We start from the raw sequence: 17,648 nt of genomic DNA on the forward strand, positions 1-17,648 counted from the left end.
AATTGGACCAGGTTGTGGTCGGAACGACCCAGCGGGGGGAGAGGTGATGAGCTGTATGCATCCTTTGTGTTGGCATACAATAGGTCCAATGTTCTATTGTCTCTGGTGTGACATTTCACATACTGTGTGAGGGTGGGAAGAGTGGAGGACAGGGAAGCATGGTTGAAGTCACCAGAGATTAGCAAGAGGGACTGAGGGTGCGATGTCTGGTACCGCGATACTACAGTATGCAAGAGCTCACAGGCTGTTGCAGCATCGGCAGACGGGGGAATGTACACAGTTATCGCGATAACATGTGAGAATTCCCTCGGCAGGTAATATGGCCGGATGCTAACAGCTAGCAGCTCAATGTCCCTACTGCAGTACCGCTCCTTCACCCTGATGTGACCCGGGTTACACCACCTATCGTTTACAAACATCGCAATGCCCCCTCCCTTCCTCTTACCAGTCTCCTTCGCTTTCCTGTGAACACAACGTGAACAATAAGAGTAAGAGCTATGGAATGAAACAAAAATAATATGTAATAAATAAATAAATAATACCATCTATATAATATCATGTTCAACAATATCAAAATAGTGTGTTTTTAACCTTTTACAGAAAATGAATTGTCATTTACAGTCATCAAATATACTTTAAACCTATTTTATCTTAATTACAAACTCAGAATAGAGTGCAATAAACAAACATATCTAACTAAAAAAAATGATATTATAACAGTTATTATATCAGTTTGCAGCTTTAACTTCCAAAGATTGTTAATGCACATAAAAATAATGCTGTATTTATTAAAAACTAGCAAGCAGTGTAATGAAATAATTGTCTCCTTCAGAAAGACAGATGCTCTGAATCGTTCCAAAACAGCGTTACTTAAATTAAAAGCTTAAAATAGACGATGCAAAGCAACACAAGGACATCCCGTTTTGATAACGCATTAAGCACCACATGAAACAAAATGATGACAAACCTTGTGCCTTTATCAGCCAGGTGCTAAACAAACTTGTCGGTTTACATTTCCTTAAGTTTTGCACTTTTGATCAAGTACTAACGGCTGCGGCCTGCTGCCCCCGCCCATGACATACACAGCCCCGCCCATGACACACACGTCACATGCCAAGCTCTGCCTACTCGGTAGAAACAGCGCCTGGATGGAGGATTTTCTCCTACTACTACGCTAGTCATAGACACAACAAAATGTAAACACAACAAAAGACCTAAACACTAGAAGCAGACACAACAATGTAAAACACAACAAAATAAATGACTAACAACAACTTATAGACTAACAACAAGATATGACACTAAAGTATGTGCAATAGAAGGTGTGTGCAATGAGATATAAATATACAAAATAACAAAACTACGAAAACGCAGCTTAGTGCGTGTAGTGTGTAGATGGTGTGAGTGTGTGTGTGTGTGTGGCTGCATGTGGGGGCTTAGTTTGGGTGGGGGGTTGGTCAGCTGGGGTGTGTGAGAAGGTGTGAGAAGGGGCGAGAGGGTGCTTGTGGGTGTTGGGTGGAGAGAAGCGATGTGAATCGTAAGAAGACTTATTCTTAGACTTAGACAAACTTTATTGTCATTCAAGCACATTTGCATATACATGAACGAAATTACGTTGCAAGGCTCCAGAACCACCAAAAAAAATATACAATATAAATATAAATGGATAAAAAGTAAAAGGTAAAATATAAAGTATAAAAGGAGGCAAGATTTAGACATATCTACAACAAAATAAAATAAAATATAGCATCTAAGAGACAGAAAGTTACACAGCTGTTTGAAGTGAATGTTAGCAGCAAAAATATATATATGTATATATGTATATATATATATGACGGTACAAATAAATAAACAGTAAACGGTGTAATAAACAGTGAATATAAACGGTGAGTAACAGAATGGAATGAGGTAGTGCATAGTGCATGAGCTGTGAAGGTGGGTCAATGCACTGACAGCTTAAATGGCGTTCAGCTGTGATGTCTTTTTTGCCACGGTGTTTCCTATTAATATGCACCCTTAAATTGCGTCTGTTGAGTTTAAGACCACAGTGTACACACTTGATCTTGACCTGATGTTGTCCACGCACTTGCATTTGCTGCTGAGCAGTGGGAGCTGGGGCTGCGTCAGGGCTCTCGGTGACAGTGGCTGCTTCGGGGCTCTCGGTGACAGTGGCTGCTTCAGCAGTGATGTATTTTTTCCCACAGTGTTTTCGTTTAATATGCACTCTTAAATTGCGTCTGTTGAGTTGAAGACCACAGTGTACACACTTGATCTTAACCTGCACATTCATTTGTGGTTGAGCAGCGGTGACAGTGGCTGCTTCGGGGCTCTCGGTGACAGTGGCTGTTTCGGGGCTCTCGGTGACAGTGGCTGCTTCGGGGCTCTCGGTGACAGTGGCTGCTTCGGGGCTCTCGGTGACAGTGGCTGTTTCGGGGCTCTCGGTGACAGTGGCCGCTTCGGGGCTCTCGGTGACAGTGGCCGCTTCGGGGCTCTCGGTGACAGTGGCTGCTTCGGGGCTCTCGGTGACAGTGGCTGCTTCGGGGCTCTCGGTGACACTGGCTGCTTCGGGGCTCTCGGTGACACTGGCTGCTATGGGGCTCACGGTGGCTGTTTTTTGGCTCTTGGGAACAGATCTTACAGCACAGACTTTTAAGTGAGAAATGAAATGGTTCATTCTTATAATAGTTGTGTCACAGGTGAGGCAGTGAAAATGGTGAGCGTCTCTGCATTTAAAGCTGCATTTGCAGATTCGGTATTCTGCTGCATCCAAATGTTTTTTCATATGGTGCACTATACTGTCATGCTGGCTTGTCTTAAAAGGACAACAAAGACAGTTATAAGATTCCCCTGAGGGAAAAACTGGCTCCTCACTTGCTGCGAAATGGGTTGGATGCTGAACAAAAATAGAAGAACAATTGACCATTAGATTCAAGATACACAAGGCATATTAGCATTAACATTATTATAAGTCTCAAGTCTTTAAAAAAGAAAAGTCATATGTCTCTTCTAGTTGTAATGAGCCTTCTCTCATATGCACTTTTTTCCTAAGAATACTACACAGCTATATCTAAGCAATTCATGGCATTTACTGTGTTATTGTCACTCCTTTATCTATTAGCATACAGTATCAGTACTGATTAGTTGTTTGTTGCATATATAATCACTTTAAACAGGCTATTGCAATGCAATATGAAGAAAACACACCATGAATGTTTCCTTTAAAGGAAACTTGCCCCCTGTTGTGCAGGCGCAGTGGGACCAGAAAGAAAACAAATACAGAAAATGGTGCACCTCCCCCAGTCCAATACATTGTAATTAACCCTATAAAGCCTGACCCATGAAAAAATAGTCAGAAAATTCTAATTTTTTGGGACTGAAATGTTTATTATGCCCTAAAACAAAATCCCAATTTTTTTTTTTGCCACATCATTTTGTTTATGATATATTTTTTGTATCAAATTTGATACATGGGGTTGTTTTGGCAACTTTTTGTTCCCAACTTATGTTAATTTTAGATACAAAAACAGATCTTTCCCACACCATTTTGACAATATAGAACATGTCAGGTAGTTTTTCTCATTGTTTTGTTTACATTAAACTTTTTATAGCCTTTATATTTCATGTTGTGGTAGGCACAAATACATTTACGGTCCTTGTTCTGGCAAAGATGCACCTTACACTTCTCACAGTAGACATGTGAGAAATGATTGCTGGTGCAGTGCTTGCATCTCTGACGGGTTTCTCATGTTGGAAAATGATCAATGCCATCCCTTCTCACATCAAGAGGCACACTGCAGCCTGGCCTTTTACGGGGTGGTGTTGGAGTCTCTTCTGGAGAAGATAGTGGTCTGAGTTTGGCCTTTCCTGCACTTGTGAGACCAAGTGCCAACCAAAGCCTGAAACTTTGACAGTGCCATTGGTTTCATCTGGGGCTTTACCACTTTCTGGTCACTTCTGTAGAGTTTCCATGCATTGATGACAGCCACTGTAACAGTGTGCCACCAGATGTACATGTACCATCTTCGTCATCTGTAGCTGAACGTGTAAAGTGCAGACAGCATATCAAGGAGATCAGCATCTCCTATGAACTTGTTGTATGTTTCAACAGTGGCTGGTCTGGGAACCATTATGTAGGTTTTGGAATTGCAATCCCAGCGTTTCACATTTCCCACAGGTTCAATGCCACCAAAAGAGGAATTGAGGTGCACTGCTTTCGTCAATTTTTTTCATCCTTCATGGTGCAGCCTTTCATCCTGTTCATTCAGATTGTGCCAACATGGTGGATTCCTCTCTCTTTTAGGTGTTGCACCAGGGGAACTGATTTTAAGTAGTTGTCTGCAAAGACCTTGTGATTCTTTTCCTGCTGGAAGTGTTGATGTCATATTGTCGCACAACTTCTCCTGTAACACCTTCTTCAGAGTTTTCTCTGGCTGGATTTTCTGCACCTTGACAAACATCAAAGTCATAAAGAAAGTTTGTCCAGCATGTCCCCACATCTTAATACCCCATTTGTGAGGTTTTGCAGGCATGTAGACACATAGATGAGATTTCCCTTGATTGGTACCATAATTTCATCAACTGCATGGAATTCTTCTGGTGGTATGCAGAGAAACTGTTCTTGCATGGCCTGAGCTTCCACAAATTATCTTTCTTTGCATCATCAGACACACTGAGGTGGTCCAGAAAGTCAATCGGTGTAAGCAATTTCAAAAACCGATCTCGAGACATGACATTACAAACTGTAGGGAGCTTTGTCTCCATCCCATATGCATGTACATGCCTAGAACCTGCTCTATCTCTTTGAAAGTTGTTTTTACTGACCTGCCCTCTCCTTGTAGTCTGTACAGGTTTGTTTATTCTGTAGTTTCATCAGTGACAAACTGTTTGAAACACATGTACGGTCTCCCGTCACACCTCTCATCTTTGCCTTACTCAACACATGCAATGAAATCGACTGATTGATATTTATTTTTCTCTAAATCAAATGTAATTTAAGGTGGCATTTCAGCCATTAATTAGAATAATAAAATCATCAAGATAGTCTGTGTATTGTAATACATGTGTTGATGTAGATTATATTACAAAATTGTGACATGAGTGTTCAGGGATAAATCACCTTATATACCTACAGTATCAAATTTGATACACTCATTTTTAACACGATTTAACTCTAATAAAAATAATGAACTATTAAATAATTATGCATTATTTCAATACAGAAGATATTTATCATGAAAAATGAGTAACAAAAATGTTTTTATTCTTACTGTAAGTTCTTGAAAATGAGTAAATGTTTTCCTGAAAAAGGTGTGTGGCTGATCTGATGACGGCAGCCATTTTGAAAAGGTCAAAAAAAGCCCCTCCAATGACTGCATTGGAATGATAATCCAGTAGGGGGCAGAGTGCAGGTATCAAGTCGTATACAACAGGTTTTTAAGGAAAGTTTTGATAATGGTGATAAAATAGAGCTCTCAGAAACTGGCGTAGCAAATATGATACAAATGGTTTTATAGGGTTAACATAATTCCAACTAGTGCAAAACATCCAACGAAAGACATTTCACTGCATGTCAGAAGTTTCAAATTAAAAATTAGAGGTTGTTCACGAGTCCAGAGATGTGAATAAAGTTTTTCATTTAATGCATTTATTGTAGCAACGTAATTTCACTCACCGACATAATTTCTCCTTGATGAAATCTTCTAATCGACTACCTGCAGAGAGAGAGAGTGTGTAATGGCTGCAGCGGCTGCGGGTGCGCGGCTCTGCTGTCGGGCGGGAGGCGGGGCTTCACCTTCTAGCGGGAGGCGGGGCTGCTGGCGGGAGGCGGGACCTGCTTGAGGCGGGACCTGCTTGATCGTCTGCAGCGGTCCAGCCCCGCTGCAGACGATTGTATTGCAGCAGGCCGCAGCCGTTACCCGCTTTTGATAGACCCGTTTGCAATACACTGTAAAGTTGTTCTTTTTTCCGTTTCCGGTTACACTCTATCAAAATAAAAGCACAAGCCTAAAAACAGGAAGTAACGGCAAAATGCAACTACACATTTTAAGAGATTTCTCATGAAAATGCAACTACACATTTTGGGAATATGATGTGCTATATTAAAGGTAATTTACAGGCCCAGGATTAGGTTGGGATGAATACTGGCAGCGAGTAGCAGGACGGGTGAAGCGAGCCAGAGAATATGGTAAAATATGTATGTATATGTATGTAATATATGGTTCAGTTAGAGGAGGAGTTAGAGGAGGACAGAGCACGTGAAGAAGTAGTGGGAAACAGAAATAATGGTCTGAGTAGGTTGTGGCATAAGAGAAAGAAGGAGGAGAAGGAATAGGAGAAGAGGGAGGAGCGAAGAGCAGATTTGCATATGGCCGGACTGGCAGCTGAGAGTGTAGAGACAGCTGAGAAATAGGGCAGAAGAGAAGGAGGCAGAAACAGTACCCCCACCCTATCCACACCCACCCCCGTCACCATCAGCCCCTTCAGCAAGTAGAATATACCCAGATTTGTCTTTACAGTTACCTACGATTGAGGCAGAAGGAAGTATGAAGCTAAGAATGAGAAGAAACGCATATTATGAGGATACAAAAAAGAGGGAAGCAAGACTATAGTATAATAACAGGTGATTCTGAGAGGGTGAGACTTCAGACAGAAGAGGAGAGACAGTGGGAGGAGGAAAAACAGTAGGAGAAGGAGAGACAGCGTCAAAAAGGAGCATGATATGAGGAAGAGAGATTGCATGAGAGGGCACAACAGAAAGGAGGGGCTTTCGGAGAGACAGTATGAGAAAAAAAGTATGAAAGGGAACATGGGAAGTCAGGAATACTAGGAGAAGAGTTAGAGGGAGAAATAGAGGGAGCAGCAACACACACGACAGCGACACAAAGCAGGAAAACCCAAACCTGAGACTGACTTAACTGACTCAGACCACTCTGACTATGACTGTAGAAGCCAGAAAAGCGACAAACACGGGAGAAAGAGAGAGGGATTTAAAAACAAACACGTAAAATCAGTATGATGAGTTCAGGCTCAGAGGGGGAGGAAGAGGAGATACTATGGTCAGAATGCGGAAGTGAAGGACCAGGAACTAAGACTAGGGACAGGACCACCGATATACAAACCATTTAGTTTAGCAGACAAGGAACACATGAATGCACAACTACCACCACTTAGTGACGAAGCTGGAATATGGTTACAGAAATTAGCTGGTCTAACCGTAGGCACAGAGCTCACCATGAATGAATGAATGAATTAATTTAAATTTTTGGTTCTACATCAGATGTTAAATAAAATGACATAATGTTTTGACAATTTCAACCAAAGAAAGGAACTTGCTTTTATTAGCCCACCCTAACATCACAGTTCTAACTGTTTAAACACAAGATATTTTATGATTAAACATATATTTGATTAAAAGTATATTTACTCATACCTGAATAAATGAAATAATTTACTTACTTTATATACATTTAAACATATTATACATATAAACATACATACACATACTCACAAAGCAAAAATCAAAATCTGCAAAATCAAAATTCATATTTGCTTGAATAAGGTTTACTTTTTTATGTATTAAAATGAATAACATTTCCCTTTTCTTATTCATTTATTTATTTTTCTCTTTTCCAATTATAACATTTATACATATGCATTAATTATTTCAAATTTCAAGGTCTTTTTAAATATCGGTCGTGTTGTAATTACTTTCAGTTTATCATTAAGGTCATTCCACATTTTTACACCAATAACGGACGCGGACGCGCATCTTTGTCTAATGTTAGTTCTTACTTTTCTTGTTTCAAATCGAAGCAGTCCTCTCTTTGTCTAATGTTAGTTCTTGCTTTTCTTGTTTCAAATCAAAGCAGTCCTCTTAAATTATAGCAATTGTTTCTTAATTTAAATAAAGATTGAATACCTGTAGGAAGATTTTTTTACAGCTCTGAATAAGATTTCAAGTATTTTTAGCTTGACTATGTCCGTAAATTTTAAAACATTAGATTTTATGAAAAGCTCCTTAGTAGAGTCACGGTATCCCACTATAGGTGATGTGAGAGGATTAAGATTCAAGATTCAAGAAGCTTTATTTATCCCGAGGGAAATTATTTTGCAACAGTTTCAATTTGCATATGGCCGGACTGGCAGCTGAGAGTGTAGAGACAGCTGAGAAATAGGGCAGAAGAGAAGGAGGCAGAAACAGTACCCCCACCCTATCCACACCCACCCCCGTCACCATCAGCCCCTTCAGCAAGTAGAATATACCCAGTTTTGTCTTTACAGTTACCTACGATTGAGGCAGAAGGAAGTATGAAGCTAAGAATGAGAAGAAACGCATATTATGAGGATACAAAAAAGAGGGAAGCAAGACTATAGTATAATAACAGGTGATTCTGAGAGGGTGAGACTTCAGACAGAAGAGGAGAGACAGTGGGAGGAGGAAAAACAGTAGGAGAAGGAGAGACAGCGTCAAAAAGGAGCATGATATGAGGAAGAGAGATTGCATGAGAGGGCACAACAGAAAGGAGGGGCTTTCGGAGAGACAGTATGAGAAAAAAAGTATGAAAGGGAACATGGGAAGTCAGGAATACTAGGAGAAGAGTTAGAGGGAGAAATAGAGGGAGCAGCAACACACACGACAGCGACACAAAGCAGGAAAACCCAAACCTGAGACTGACTTAACTGACTCAGACCACTCTGACTATGACTGTAGAAGCCAGAAAAGCGACAAACACGGGAGAAAGAGAGAGGGATTTAAAAACAAACACGTAAAATCAGTATGATGAGTTCAGGCTCAGAGGGGGAGGAAGAGGAGATACTATGGTCAGAATGCGGAAGTGAAGGACCAGGAACTAAGACTAGGGACAGGACCACCGATATACAAACCATTTAGTTTAGCAGACAAGGAACACATGAATGCACAACTACCACCACTTAGTGACGAAGCTGGAATATGGTTACAGAAATTAGCTGGTCTAACCGTAGGCACAGAGCTCACCATGAATGAATGAATGAATTAATTTAAATTTTTGGTTCTACATCAGATGTTAAATAAAATGACATAATGTTTTGACAATTTCAACCAAAGAAAGGAACTTGCTTTTATTAGCCCACCCTAACATCACAGTTCTAACTGTTTAAACACAAGATATTTTATGATTAAACATATATTTGATTAAAAGTATATTTACTCATACCTGAATAAATGAAATAATTTACTTACTTTATATACATTTAAACATATTATACATATAAACATACACACACATACTCACAAAGCAAAAATCAAAATCTGCAAAATCAAAATTCATATTTGCTTGAATAAGGTTTACTTTTTTATGTATTAAAATGAATAACATTTCCCTTTTCTTATTCATTTATTTATTTTTCTCTTTTCCAATTATAACATTTATACATATGCATTAATTATTTCAAATTTCAAGGTCTTTTTAAATATCGGTCGTGTTGTAATTACTTTCAGTTTATCATTAAGGTCATTCCACATTTTTACACCAATAACGGACGCGGACGCGCATCTTTGTCTAATGTTAGTTCTTACTTTTCTTGTTTCAAATCGAAGCAGTCCTCTCTTTGTCTAATGTTAGTTCTTGCTTTTCTTGTTTCAAATCAAAGCAGTCCTCTTAAATTATAGCAATTGTTTCTTAATTTAAATAAAGATTGAATACCTGTAGGAAGATTTTTTTACAGCTCTGAATAAGATTTCAAGTATTTTTAGCTTGACTATGTCCGTAAATTTTAAAACATTAGATTTTATGAAAAGCTCCTTAGTAGAGTCACGGTATCCCACTATAGGTGATGTGAGAGGATTAAGATTCAAGATTCAAGAAGCTTTATTTATCCCGAGGGAAATTATTTTGCAACAGTTTCAATACAAAGGTGAGAAAGGATCAGAGCAACAATAAGCATAAAAACATAATCAAATAAAATAAAGCTAACATCAAATTAATCAAACAATAACTAATGTGACAGAGTGCAACAGACGATGTGGTTAAGCGTAGGTATATACAATATACAACAATACGCAGCGTGCAGTTTAGCAGGATATGAAATAAAATAAGTACAAACTAAATAAGTGGGAAAGAGCGATAATTGAAACAGTGTTAAAAATGTAGCAGCATTTCCTACAGAACTAATAATTATTTGGACAGAAATACGGATTAGGGACAACAGACCAATTAGATTTAGATGCAGGAAAGACTGGCAGGAAAGGTCAGGAACAATCCAGGGTCAGATCCACTGCAGGGATCAATGTTTAAAGCTGCAGTTATGAAAGAAACAGATAAGGAAGTGCAGGCAAAGATGGAGGATGACCCCAGAGCAGATATAGAGCCATTACACATATGGATGAGGATACTTCAACATCACATGCGTAGAGCAGATGAAAGAAAGGCTGTGAGCAAAACAGAGATAGAGAATTTGAAAATACAACTGACCAAATTACAGTTAGAGACACAAGCACAGATGAGCCAACAACAGGAGGAGCCAGCGCCAATGGGAATCCCCAGTTCCAGTTGCCCCGGTTGCAGGCCAATTTTATACAGGACCCCCTCCCCAGGGACCATGGAACCCACCAGGACCATGGGGCCCACCACAATCACATTATAGAGGAGGAAGAGGACGAGGCTTTAATCCTCGAGGAGATTATGGAAGGGGCAGGGGCGGATCACCGGGGGCTAGGGACAATGGGTGTTTCGTGTGTGGAGGTCATGGACATTGGGCACGAGACTGTCCACAAAACCAGAGAGGTCTACCAAGAGGGGGACCCCCGCCACAGCAGCAACAACAGCTGGTGCCATCACAAACACAACTGGCCCCAGGTAACCAGTTTCCCCAAGGCACCGGGTATCCAGACCAATACTAGGGGTGCCCAGGGTCAAGGGCAAGGGGAGAGGCTGACTCCTTGCTACGGGGAGAAGTGAACAAACGAAAAGTGAACTTTTTAGTCAATACAGGAGCAACACATTTGACTCTGATACAACCTCAGTTCGGTCAACAGCTCTTCAAATATTCCATAGACCTTGTGGGATTTGGAGGACAGCCAATGCCACTCCAGTTCACAGAACCCCTCCCCACTAAAATAGCTGGTTACCAGTTTCATCAAAGCTATGTATATTCGCCACAATGCCCAATCTCACTGCTAGGAAGAGACGTCCTAGTCAGATTAAAAGCATCTATCCTATGTGGCCCACAGGGGGTGCAAGTTCATTTCCCTAATAGGGTAAAAATAGACTGTTCAGAGACAATTACTTCAAGATGTAACATTGGACAATGGATCCTAGGGGAAGATCCTGATCAGCAGCAACAGTCGGCCAAAGTTTACTGGACTCAATTGAAAGAGGACCCAGACCCGCCAATTACCAATGTTTTGAAACTGTATCAACAATGGACACCGTGGATTCACTCAGTGCACCCATATGAACCGGTCCCTGACGTTCCCCACTGTACTCTTCTCTATGACTGTACCCAAACTGAAGAAGTGTATGAGGAAAGAGTTAGGGAAGTAGAGGGTTCCCCTTGGACACTGACTTCGGACTGTATATATCAGAATCAGAAAACCTTTAATGTCCCGCAGACGAGGAAATTCTTTTGTCACAGCAGCAACAGAATATTACAAAATAAGATAAAAAATAGCAAAAATAAGCAATAAAGTTAAATTTTAAAAAGGTAAGAAATAGAAATAGACATATATACATATTCACATGATATAATGCAGTTGTTCTTGTTTTGTTTGTTTTGTAATAATATAATATGGAGTGAATAAATATGAGTAAATAAGACCAAATAGTGCAAAAACAGAAGTGACCATAGTTCATAGTACATATGTATCAAAGAAAGGAGTAGTAGCACAAGTCCTGCTCACTGCAGAGCAGGCAGAGTGGTACAACATGGGTGACACTGCAACACCCCATATTAGCTTAGCATCAGGAGCAGGAAGTCAAGCTAAAGATTTAGGGCCCATGGTAAAAACAACATCTCAGTTACAGGACTGGGAACAAACCACAATCCCGGCAGTCACACACTCTAAAGAAGGACAGGTGTACAAGATCACTCATCACATCACCTCACAATCAGAATTAGAGAAAAAGGTAATCCAGGCATCCACTCAAAATTTTGACCAGGCATAGTGTAATAACGTTAATCTCATCATCCATTTTTACTCTATCAGGCTCTCAACTGAGAAAAGTAGAGGACGGCTTAGATGCAAATATAATGTACACACACAAAGGAGTTAATGCAGCGAGCTGTTTAGCAGTTCCAGATGACGAAAACCCACATGACTGCATTCCACTGACAACGCAAGCCATTATAGTGAGACCCGACTTGCATGCAAAACCACAGGATCGACCAGACATTGACTTGTATGTATACGGCTGCTGTTTCAGAAAAGATAATGCAGGACTAAGCGCAGCATAGGCAGTGGTAATCAAAGATCAGGGAAAGTTTGAGACACTTTCCTGAATTGCCCCCCGGGGACAAATAAAGTTTTTTGAATTGAATTTGAATTGAATTGAATTGAATAAGTACAGGAGAAGTTACAGAAAAACCGTCAGCTCAGCTAGCGGAAGTGATGGCAGTAACAGTAGCTTGTAAGCATGGTGAGGGAAAGAGAGTGAACATATACAATAGATAGATAGATAGATAGATAGATAGATAGATAGATAGATAGATAGATAGATAGATAGATGGATAACTTTATTTTTCCCCGAGGGGAAATGAGGTCATCGTAGCAGCGGTACAAAACAATCAGAAGTATTAAAAATAAGATAAAATATAAAATAAAAAATATGAACAACAATAAAATAAAATAAAAGTACAGTATCGCAGATAAACACTATATTACAATGTGCTGTGTGGATTTTAATGTGCAAGAGAGATAAAGGTGCATTTCAGTGATAGGTCACTTTGAGTAGTGTTAGTTTATTCCCTGAGCGTCGCTCAGCGTGGCTGTGCAGCGTTGTACAGTCTGATGGCAGGCATATGCAGACTCTGCATAGGCCAGTGCAGCAGTGCATTGTCAGTTGAAAGAGTGGGAGAGAGCAGGTTTTGTGACAGCTTCAGGTCTGCCTATTAAGCATGAGGAGGAAATGAGGACAGAGAAAATAGCTAAAATGATGGCAACTATAGGTTTATCATGATTAGACTGTTTGCCTATGACATTATGCTCTAAGAGGGCTAGTGTGAACAGAGAAAAGAAATTTACCCCTTATGAGTTATTTACAGGTCGCACCATCCCTGGACCAAGACACCAGGAACCGCTACAGCCAGGGGCCACACCAGGACTGGCATGGTCCTACGTGACTCAACTCCAAGGCTGGGTAAAAACATTGTCAGGAAGCCAAGGGAGGTCAGGACCAGTACCAGCCCCACTGACTTTGCTAGGAGAACCTTGGGTGTATGTAAAGACATTGAAAAGAAAGTGGACACACCCCAGGTTGACAGGACCCCATAGGGTAGTGGAGCGAACCTCCACAGCAGTAAAAGTGCAGGACAGTGACAAGTGGATTCACCTTTCAAGGTGTAGACAGGGGGAGGAGCCCAAAAGGTCCTTAGATCAAGTCAGAACAGATCTAACCGAACAGGGTTAAGGGACTTCTGTAAATACATATAATCTATTATTGACTCACATACACCATTAGTAAAAACACCACAGTATATAGAGTGAAAAAAAAAAAAGCACAAAAACAAACATTGTGTGTGTGGACACTTAGTGTGTTTTTTGTAATATTCATTATTTTAGTGGCAATCTATCTCATATGTGCATGGTTTGATAATTGTTAGAGTTATGGAACTTGGCAGGCCACGTCCGTGGCATCACTTTAGACATCCAGGATTTTGTGGTCTCGGAGGAATGATCACTCTGGTGAGTGATCAACAGGGGGAATTGAAGAATTAAAAATCAATGATTGAAGAATTAATAATCATATGTTAACGTGTGTATTAGTAATGATTAATAAGAATGTGATAAGTGTGATTATTAGGTATGATCATTTAAAGTGTGATAATGATTATTAGTCCAAGCTCAAACTTTTCTGTTTCCAAAAGCACACAAACTTTTGACTCAAGCTTTTCTGCTTTCTCCAAAAGCACAGGAACAGTAAGTCGGTCAAGGTCACAAAGACAATGAACTAGCCATGTTGCAAATATGCACCTGGCAAAGTTAGTTGAGATTAGGGAAATTGCTGTACGTGTTGTGCTCTCTTCACAGATAAAGAAGAAGACTCCTGCTATACAGAGCCTACTCCTACGCACAGGGAGGAAGATGGAGGCTGGAGCAACTGCTACTTCTGAAATACACATATGCACGCACAAGCAGACACATAACCACGCCTTTGTAACAAGTTTATATGCTGGAGTAGTTAGAATAGATATCAGAACTTCTTGCCTCTGATCACGGGTACTGTGTGCTCACAGTTACTCTAGATAGAGAATAGAACATTTCTCCAGACGTCTGTATCATCCGATGTCCTCCTGCTAATAAATGCCTGCTGGCGCACTAAACTACCAATGACTCTGCTGACTCCAGAAAGCCTCCTGTAGAATTTGAATTACGCAATATATAACTCTGTTAGGTCCTTTTGATTTGTGTGAAATTCTGAAAAGTATTGTGTAAAATTCTTACATAGGTCTCAGCCCTGATTGGTTTCATTTAATTTCCCCAAAGTGAATGATTTCGTTTAAACCTTTTTTTTAAATAACAGATCAATAATAAAAGAATAATCTTTTTGTATCAGTGAACTACTGTCTCTGCCTCATTTCGTTACGGACCTGAATGCCTTCCCATTTCAAGTTAGTTCACTTAAAGTCCCTGGGTGAAACTCCCAGGGTGGCGTTGTCTGGCAACAATTATTTGATGTTCTAACACCTTACTGTAAACTAAAATCATCTCCTCGCGCCGCCACATTAGCTTATTGTCACTCTGATCCTTTCCCACCTTTGTATTGAAACTGTTGCACAATAATTTCCCTCGGGATAAATAAAGCTTCTTGAATCTTGAATTAAAATAAACACAAAGGTTTCCAAAGTGCTGTACAGTAAAATAAAAAAACATAATACAAAGACAAAATACTAAAGATATAAGACATAATAAATAAATAGAATGTCCACCCATGATAAAATATCTGCACATAAAATCAACAATCTACCTGGTGTGAAACCAAAGGAAGGTTTTAAAAAGAGTTTTATCGACAGGAGGAGGCCTGTCTGAAGTGCAGCAGCAGTTCATTCCACAATTTTGGAGCTGCCTCTAAAAAACACAAAATAATAAGCATTAATAAATACAATGACATGGAATTGCAATGGCACACTTTACTGTTATTTACTGTTATACTGTATTATTACTATTATTATTAGATCAATAAATATAAACATAAGAAGTCATGGGGGGTGTCTATATAAGCTAAAGCAATGTTCTTAATAATACACACAAAAATGACAAGTATTAATCATTATGATTATGTGAAATAACGATAGGGGTGGCTATAACACAGGGATTTGAAGAACCATGTCCGCCAGATGGCCGGTTCGGATGCGGCTCACGGCGGGTGACCCAAAAAACGTAACTCAAAATTTTCCATTATGCACACGGTATACATCCCTGTGTTTTACTTGCGTTAGTAGGCTTAAAGATTGGCCCCCTGCCTTTGCGCAGGGGCCATGCTAATCATACATAATCACTATTTTATTATATGTGCTAACAAACTAACTCGAATGCAACCTGGATCTGAGGGGTATTCATAGGGCTCTGATTCAGTGGATTCTCACTCATGGTTGCAGATCATTGGCAGCTATGGAGGGAAAATTTGTGGAAAAAAGCTTAATGTAGACACAAGTACATCGATATTTAGATTTGGTTCGAGTTTCACCAAAATCATGACATAGTATTTTAAAATAGACTTAGTTTCTCTAAATGAGGACTAAGTTTCTTAGGTCTCTTCTTGATAGCTAAACAAATGAGCAACTCTCTCAAAATAATGATTTTAATAATTAGGGTAAGTTTTTTTTTTTTTACAAAATAATGACTTAGTTTCTCTAAATGGGGACTTAAATAATTGCGGTTAAAGTTTTGTAAAAATAATGACTTTGTTCTTAAAAACAGAATTAGTTTCTGTAAAAAAAGACTTAGTATCTCAAAATAATGACTTAAATAATTAGGGTTAGGGTTTTCTAAAAAATAATGATTTAGTTTCTCAAAATAATGATTTTAATCAGCCTGTGAATGTTCTCATGTGTCCATGTCGTCGTTCTCCCCAAAGCAGTTTCAGTCAAAAGCAACTGGACTTGGTTCTTTGTCAGGAAGACATTTCACCTCTGATCCAAGAGGCTTCATCAGTTCATGTACGCATCTGACCAGGCTGGGACTGGACCAGGACCAGCCTGGTCAGATGTGTACATGAACTCATGAAGCCTCTTGGATCAGAGGTGAGGCTGGGACTGGTCCAACTATCTGGTGTGGAGATCCAGGTATTTAACCTCTCAAAGGCCGAACCCTTTGTGCTCCGTCGTTAGAGCGGCAGTCGTTGGTGGAAGTAGGTCTGGACTTTGTTAGTGCTCTATTGAGTCTGAACCACAGTCGTTGGAGTCACAGGAGGACATTTGTGAACAGTTGTTCTTTGAGGTTATATTGTTGAATCTCCCGAAGCAATGAAAGGGCAGCATTGTAAACTGGAGATAAGTAGTGTCTCAGACCTCCTCCTCTGTTTAGCGATGGTTTCTCTAGTTTTGCAAAGATGCTTCTTTTCCTCCTCTTTCAAACCATGATGATTGTTTGATTGGACTTGAAATCGACACTTTTGAAATGTACATAGGGCATGGGCTTTGGATTGGTCTCCACCCTTTTCCGGTCTGGGGACACGCCCTTTTTGGGTTCAAAGAGTGTGTATCACGGGAACGGAAGGTCGTAGAGACGGGGTTGGTGTCTACGTGTAGGGCGTGGTCGATCCAGCAGGATCCAGCAGGAACTCCTGAGTGGCTAGGGTTACTAAAGCGGGCGTGTCCAGGTGTAGGGCCAGGGTTAGATCTAGCGTGAAACAGGGTTGTTGAAATATCACGAGAACAGTTGTTTTTCCTTAGGAATGGATGTATTCTTGAGAAAATTTGCCAGTGTTGATGTAAAGTTGTACTACCCAAAAAGTTGACTACAACACGTTTCAGTGAACCAACCAGCTCTTACATACCTGGTCAAGGCCTACTTCCAGGACATCCAGCTATAAGTGATGCTCATGAGTAAGTTTTTCAAAATATTGACTTCATTAATTAGGGTTTGGAGTTGTTAAATTAAAATAAGGAACGCTTCATGAATTTGCGTGTCATCCTGCGCAGGGGCCATGCTAATCTTCTCTGTATCATTCCAATTTTAGTATATGTGCTAGCAAACTAGCACTAAAAGTTAGCTGGATCTGAGAGAATTTAATAGGGCTCTGATTCTGTGGACGCTCACTCATGGTTGCAGATCCCTGGCAGCTATGGAGGGAAAACATAGGACTTGAAATCGACACTTTTGAACAGGACATAGGGCATGGGCTTTGGATTGGTCTCCAACCTTTTTCCGGTCTGGGGACACGCCCCTTTTTGGGTTCAAAGAGTGTGTATCACGGGAACGGAAGGTCTTAGAGACGGGGTTGGTGTCTACG

This window comes from Echiichthys vipera (genome assembly GCF_963691815.1).
Source record: "Echiichthys vipera genome assembly, chromosome: 20".
NCBI lineage: Eukaryota > Metazoa > Chordata > Actinopteri > Perciformes > Trachinidae > Echiichthys > Echiichthys vipera.